The sequence below is a fragment of the Cebus imitator genome, unplaced genomic scaffold (assembly GCF_001604975.1).
Source record: "Cebus imitator isolate Cc_AM_T3 unplaced genomic scaffold, Cebus_imitator-1.0 Scaffold349, whole genome shotgun sequence".
NCBI classification, from domain to species: Eukaryota; Metazoa; Chordata; class Mammalia; order Primates; family Cebidae; genus Cebus; species Cebus imitator.
In genome coordinates this window covers 768,579-775,905 of record NW_016107664.1, presented here as the reverse complement: position 1 = coordinate 775,905, position 7,327 = coordinate 768,579, and the positions used below count along the sequence as shown (strand labels likewise).

The window sequence follows — 7,327 nt, the reverse complement described above, 5'->3', positions numbered from 1 at the left end:
CCACCATGCCCAGCTAATTTTTTGTATTTTTAGTAGAGACGGGGTTTCACCACGTTGACCAGGATGGTCTCGATCTCTTGACCTCGTGATCCACCCGCCTCGGCCTCCCAAAGTGCTGGGATTACAGGCTTGAGCCACCGCGCCCGGCCGTGTAGTCTGTTATTCTTAAGAATTAAAAGAAAATACTGCCATAATCAGAAGCTTTGTTTACTTGTGTTAGCTCCCCTGTAAACCTTTTACAATGTTTTTGTAATCATATTAAAGGTAGTTACAGAATTTTGACTTGAGTAAAATTAAACCATGAAAGCCGTTCTGTTGTTATTCTCAGTCTGCTTACTGTAACTGCCAATTTAGCATTTATGTCAGGAATTAAGCATGTTCCCAGCACAGAACTTAGTAATATGATGCTAGTCCCCAAAAACCTTACTTAGATAACTTTTTAGGATTGTGCCTAACCAAAAAGCATTTTCACTTTGCTGTTGGTTTTGTTTGGTTTGGATATTGCCTGCTCGTATAAAATAATACAGATGAAACCTCTTTCAGATTCGATTTAAACCTGTCAAAATTATAGCATATGAAGATGATGATGGTACTAACTTGTTGTCTTAGTTTAATAAGGCTACCACCATGAAGTCTCACAAACTGGGTGGCTTAAACAACAGAAATAGTTTGTCTCATCGTTCTGGAGGCTGGAAGTTCAAGATCAAGGTGTTGACAGGGTTTGCTCCTTCTGAGGGCTGTGACAAAGAATCTGTTCCATGCCTCTCCCTTAGCTCTTTGTGCTTTGTTGACAATCTTCACCATTTCTTTGCTTGCAAATGTATTGCCTTCTGCCTCCATCTTCACGTGGCATTCTCCTTAGTGTGCATGTTGTCCCCAAATTTCCCCTTTTAATAAAAACAGCAATCGTATTGGATTAGAGGTCCCCCTATTCTAGCATGACTTTACCTTAATTTTATCAATAACCCTATTTCCAAATAAGGTCACATTCTGAAGTACTGGGGGCTAGAACTTCAGCATAGGAATTTGGGGGGACACAATTCAGCCATAACACTTATAATCAAAGTTATGTTTTATATTAGTGGTTCTTCCATTTCCTCAACAAATCTTTACGGTCTGGGTACTAAGCACTATGCTAGGTACCGGAAATACAATAATAAATTAGATATGGTCCTTACTCTCAAGAAACTTCAGTTCATGGATTTGTGCCTCTTCATTTATAGTCTTTTCACTTCCAAGGAAATGAAATAAAAAGGGGACTATCAATGTTTAAGGACCATATGGCAGAATAGCTAAAAACAATAATAATAGCCAGTATTTGTTGAATACTATGCAAACATTATCATGTAAATTATCTCATTTAATCTTTAAAACAACACTGCAGGCCAGGGGCGGTGGCTCACATCTGTAATCCCAGAACTTTGGGAGGCTGAGGCAGATGGATCGCCTGAGGTCAGGAGTTCAAGACCAGTCTGGTCAACAAGGTGACTAAAAATGCAAAAATTAGCTGGGCATGGTGGCGCATGCCTGTAGTCCCAGCTACTCAAGAGGCTGAGGCAGAGAATCACTTGAACCCAGGAGGCGGAGGTTGCAGTGAGCTGACATTGCGCCACTGTACTCCAGCCTGGGCGACAGAGCGAGACTCCATCTCAAAAAACAAAACAAACCAAAAAAAACCCCACATACTTCAAATTAGAAACTAGTATTATCACCTCTACTTACAAATGAAGAAACTGAGGCTCTGAAAAGCCTAGCAAGTGGCAGAGTGAGGATTATTTATTATGCATTTATTTAGGTTTTTTGAGACCAAGTATCCTTCTGTCACACAGGCTGGAGTGCAATGGCATCATCTTGGCTCACTGCAACCTCTGTCTCCCAGGCTCAAGTGAGTCTCATGCCTCAGCCTCTCTAGGAGCTGGGATTATAGGCACGTGCCACCCCACCCGGCCAATTTTTGTATTTTGAGTAGAGACAGGGTTTCACTATGTTGGCCAGTCTGGTCTCAAACTCCTGAGCTCAAGTGATCCACGTGCCTTGGCCTCCCAACAGAGTGAGGATTTAAACCTAAGATGATCTGGCACCTGAGCTAGATTCCATTGCTATAGAATTCCTACATTATATGTCTTTTAATGGTGGGAAAAACTGAAAAAAAAAAAAAAAAAAAAAAAAAAAAAAAAAAAAAAGTCTTTCCTTTATTTTTAAATAGCTTATGTAACATAATACCTATGGTATAATTTCTTCTCTTTCTCTTTGTTACTTTCTTCTTCTTGTTTCATTTGAGATAGGATCTCAGGGTCTCACTTTATCACCTAGGCTGGAGTGCTGTGGCATGATCATAGCTCACTGCAGCCTTGACCTCCTGGGTTTTAAGAGATCCTTCTGCCTCAGCCCCCCAAGTAGCTGGGATTACAGGCATGTGCTACCACACCTGGATAATTTTTGTATTTTTGGTAGAGATGGGATTTTGCCATGTTGCCCAGGCTGGTTTCGCACTCCTGAGCTCAAGTGATCCACCCTTCTTGGCCTACTAAAATGCTGAGATTACAGGCATGAGCCACTGCGCCTGGCATGTTGCTTTTTTACTTGTCAACATTTATAAGTTCATTTCTTTCTTCCATTGACGTTTCTTCCTTAAAAAAAAAAAAACTCAGGGCAGGTGCAGTGTCTCATGCCTGTAATCCCAGTACTCTGGGAGGTAAGGCCGGCAGATCACTTGAGGTCAGGAATTTGAGACCAGCCTGGCCAACATGATGAAACCCTGTCTCTACTAAAAATACAAAAATTAGCTAGGCATGGTGGTGTGTACCTGTAATTCCAGCTACTCAGGAGGCTGAGGCAGGAGAATCCCTTGAGCCCTAGAGGCAGAGGTTGTAGTGACCCAAGATCATGCCACTGCACTCCAGCGAGTGAGACTCTGTCTCAAAAAACAAACAAACTTGGCAGAGCATGGTGGCTCATTCCTGTAATCCTAGCACTTTAGGAGGCCAAGGAGGGAGGATCCCCTGAGCCCAAGAGTTTGAGGCCAGTCTGGGCAACACAGTGAGTCCCTGTCCCTATTTAATTAAAAAAAAAAATAAAAAGAGAAAAGGAAAACTTTTCTTTTTTTTTATTTTTTTATTTTTATTTATTTATTTTTTTGGAGACGGAGTTTAGCTCTTGTTACCCAGGCTGGAGTGCAATGGCACCATCTCGGCTCACCGCAACCTCCGCCTCCTGGGTTCAAGCAATTCTCCTGCCTCAGCCTCCTGAGTAGCTGGGACTACAGGCACGCGCCACCATGCCCAGCTAATTTTTTGTAGTTTTAGTAGAGACGGGGTTTCACCATGTTGACCAGGATGGTCTCGATCTCTTGACCTCGTGATCCGCCCGCCTCGGCCTCCCAAAGTGCTGGGATTACAGGCTTGAGCCGGAAAACTTTTCTTATCTCATTTTTTCTTCCCCATTTCCTTAGAGGACTTCCCTTTCTATCCAGAAACTGAATTTCCTCCACAGAACATGCTGATAAGATAGAATTCTCTGCTGGGAAATTGAGCGGGAAGTGGCTTGCTATTCTGAGACAAAACCCAGCATCTCACTTTTAAAAGATAAACCTTTTGGGAAGTGAAAGGATGAGGTTAAATTCTTTCCAGAAAGGAAAACAATCCTATTTTCAGGCCATATCTATTGGCTCCACCACTACCACTGCTAATGCAAACCCAGCTTCTCAGCCCTGCTGCTAACACTGGTTTTACATTGACGTGGTGACAGTGGATAACAGTTTGCTGGATGATCAGAAGTATATTTTTCCCCAGAGTCTAAAGCAAAACATAACTTAGAATGGCACTGTTTTGAGGAAAAGTGAGATGTAATAACTGAGACCAGCGAACTATCAGAGCTAAGTATCCAATATTAGCCTCATAGTAAGTTAAACAGGTTCCCAGTCATACATTACAACCCCTCTTTAAAAAAGTTTTTTAAGCCGGGCGCGGTGGCTCAAGCCTGTAATCCCAGCACTGTGGGAGGCCGAGGCGGGTGGATCATGAGGTCAAGAGATCGAGACCATCCTGGTCAACACGGTGAAACCCCGTCTCTACTAAAATATACAAAAAATTAGCTGGGCATGGTGGCGCGTGCCTGTAATCCCAGCGACTCAGGAGGCTGAGGCAGGAGAATTGCCTGAACCCAGGAGGCGGAGGTTGCGGTGAGCCGAGATCGCGCCATTGCACTCCAGTCTGGGTAACAAGAGGGAAACTCCGTCTCAAAAAAAAAAAAAAAAAAAAAGTTTTTTAAATAGAGATGGAGTCTCACTATGTTGCCCAGGCTGGTCTCAAACTCCTGGTATCAAGCGATCCTCTCACTTCTGCCTCCCAAAGTGCTGAATTACAGGTGTGAGCCACTGTGCCTGGCCTCAGCTCTCTCTGATCAGTGACAAGATTCTGAGAGAGAAATGAATAGAGTTGATTATGTAGCAAATCATGAATAATTAGAGGAAGGGTTACTAGAGTAAGTATTTTCTTTTACATTTCTAAAGATTTTAATAGAACCCTTTTTACTATGAAGAAGGCACAGTTCAAAAATGATTTCCTTTTAGGGACAAGCCTTGCATTTCTAATCCTTAAAATGATGGCAAATGCCATAGTCATCATGACTTATCATAGAAATGTCTTTTAAAAGTTCAGATACAAATTTTAATTGCAGGCACAAATTACAAGAGAAAGAAAGTCAGTTTCAGAGATGTTGAATCATATTCGCTTCTAAAATATTTCCCTTGAAATTTTTATGGACATGACCTGTTTACTTAACATGTTAATGTTCCTATATTAGTTGTGCCTTGTAATCATTTATTTATTCAACAAGCATGTATTGAGTATCTATTTTATTCCAGGTACTGACCTAAGGGCCAAGATACAAAGTCAAGTGAGAGACAGAGTATATCTTAAAGGAACAGATTATTTAATGGGGAAGAGAGGTAAGTAAATAGGCAGTTTTTATGTAATGTCATGAGTAATATAATGCAAATATGCACAGGGAGCACAGAAGATAGTGCCTAAACCAGGGAGTGAGGTGAACATGGTTAGCAAAGTTGCAAGAAGGAAACATACAAAAAGGAATAATTATTATTAGAAGTGACTTACAGTTGGGCGCGGTGGCTCATGCCTGTAATCCCAGCACTTTGGGAGACGGAGGCAGGTGGATCACCTGAGGTCAGGAGTCGAGATCAGCCTGGCCAACATGGTGAAACCTCGTCTCTACTAAAAATACAAAAATTAGCTGGGTGTGGTGGCAGGCACCTGTAATCTCAGCTTTTCGGGAGGCTGAGGCAGGAGATTTGCTTGAACCTGGGAGGCGGAGGTTGCAGTGAGCTGAGATCGCACCACTGTACTCCAGTCTGAGGGACAGAGTGAGGATCCATCTCCAAAACAAGAAAAAAACAATGACTTACAGATTGCTAGATCTGGTAATATTTTATTTTGTTACTTTTCAAATGTTCCACGTGATAAATGTCTCTCTTTTGCAAACTCTAAAATAAACATCGTTTTGATGATGGAGAATTCAACCAAGTGTGACTGCCTTTGTCCTTTGTAGCTCAATTATTAAGAACAGATATCAAGAAAAAGGCATAACCAATGGAGAAAATTAATGAGTAGGTCTGGAATTTAGCTGCTGGAGTTAGAGAAAGAAATCTGCTATATATAGACTTGACCAGAAAACAGCAGAGATGATTTCTCCTCATCTCAAGAAGGCTTGATGAAAGACAGCTTTCAAATGAGTTCCTTGAGTGCGGAATCTCTATTCTTTTCATTTTTAAACTCATCATTCTAGGCTTGAAACTCACCCATGTCGTATGCCACCACAGACAGCTTTGAATATGTACAAGGGCATCCCTAATAATTGAACTTGGGAGGAGGAGGTGAGGGCACCATTTTCCTCTTTATCTGCAATTACTAGTTACTGAGAGAGTTGTTTAAAGAGCTTTCCATTCATTCAGACATTATTTATTGTTAAAAAAATATAATTTGGTATGTAAATTATATCTTAATAAAACTGTTTTTTAAAAGCCATTTATAGTATATTCCAGTGTCTTTTCCCCTAGGCCAGCATAGTTTGCCACATAAAGGTGTCTTGATTGAGTTGACTAAGTGGCCTGGTTGGGTCCCTCTGCAGTGTTGACCAGCTCCTCTGGCACATGTCCCAGAGTGACAATCCTTTCTCCTTTTAGATTATGACACTGGATGTGAACTCAAATCCCCTTAACTCAGAAAGTTACCGTTCAAACCTCCAGAAAAATGCTGGACAAAATCCTCATCAATAAAAAGATAATAACTGAGTGTGATACTTGGAAATGTTCCCAGCAACGTCCTTAACCTTGGAAAAAATTCCTAGTCTATAATGTTTTTTTCTTTTTTTTTTTCAAAGATGGGGTTTCATCATGATGGCCAGGCTGGTCTTGAACTCAGGTGATTCACCCACCTTGGCCTCCCAAAGTGCTAGGATTACAGGCGTGAGCCACGGCGCCCAGCTTATAATGTTTCTATTCACTTATCCATAGGAATAGAATTGAAGGGTAAGTCAGAACAAGCAAAACCCCTATTAGTGTGGAGGTCGCCTGGATACTTTTTTTCAGCGGAGAAGTTAGAAAACACCACCACAACATGAGGGGGAACATAGTCTTCTTTACAAAAAGTTTATCTCTAAAAGATTAAAAACAAAAAACAAAAACCCCAAAGCATAACATCATAACCTGGAGCAATCAGGTTGATCTAAATATATAAATATGATACAAATGTCCAAATGTGGAGCAGGCTTTTCTTGGTTTAAAAAATTGAGGTTCTGGCTGGGTGCAGTGGCCCAGGCCTGTAATCCCAGCACTTTGGGAGGCCGAGGTGGGTGGATCACCTGAGGTCAGGAGTTTGAGACCAGCCTGCCCAACATGGTGAAAGCCCATCTCTACTAAAAATACAGAAAATTAGCCAGGCATAGTGGCAGGCACCTGTAATCCCAGCTACTCAGGAGGCTGAAGCAGGAGAATCACTTGAATGTGGGAGGTTGCAGTGAACCAAGATTGCACCATTGCATTCCAGCCTAGGCAACAAGAGTGAAACTCTGTCTCAAAAAAAAAGAAAAAAAAAAATGAGGTTCTACTTCCATTAATGGGAGTATAGCATATATCAGACCAACTATTCCACAAGTGATACTTATAAACTCTGAACAAAATATTTTTAAAAAACCGGCCGGGCGCGGTGGCTCAAGCCTGTAATCCCAGCACTTTGGGAGGCCGAGGCGGGTGGATCACGAGGTCAAGAGATCGAGACCATCCTGGCCAACATGGTGAAACCCCGTCTCCACT

At 41.8% G+C, this 7,327-nt stretch overlaps 1 long non-coding RNA gene across 1 annotated transcript in view; it reads left to right on the top strand.

Annotated features, from left to right (window-relative positions):
• LOC119467905 overlaps positions 1-5,588 on the top strand; it is a 28,314-nt gene extending 22,726 nt beyond the window's left edge. The window contains exons 2-3 of the long non-coding RNA XR_005196539.1: positions 4,865-4,948; positions 5,566-5,588. This is a non-coding gene — a long non-coding RNA (uncharacterized LOC119467905). The remainder of the gene's footprint in view (positions 1-4,864; positions 4,949-5,565) is intronic.
• The last annotated feature ends 1,739 nt before the right edge of the window (positions 5,589-7,327 follow it).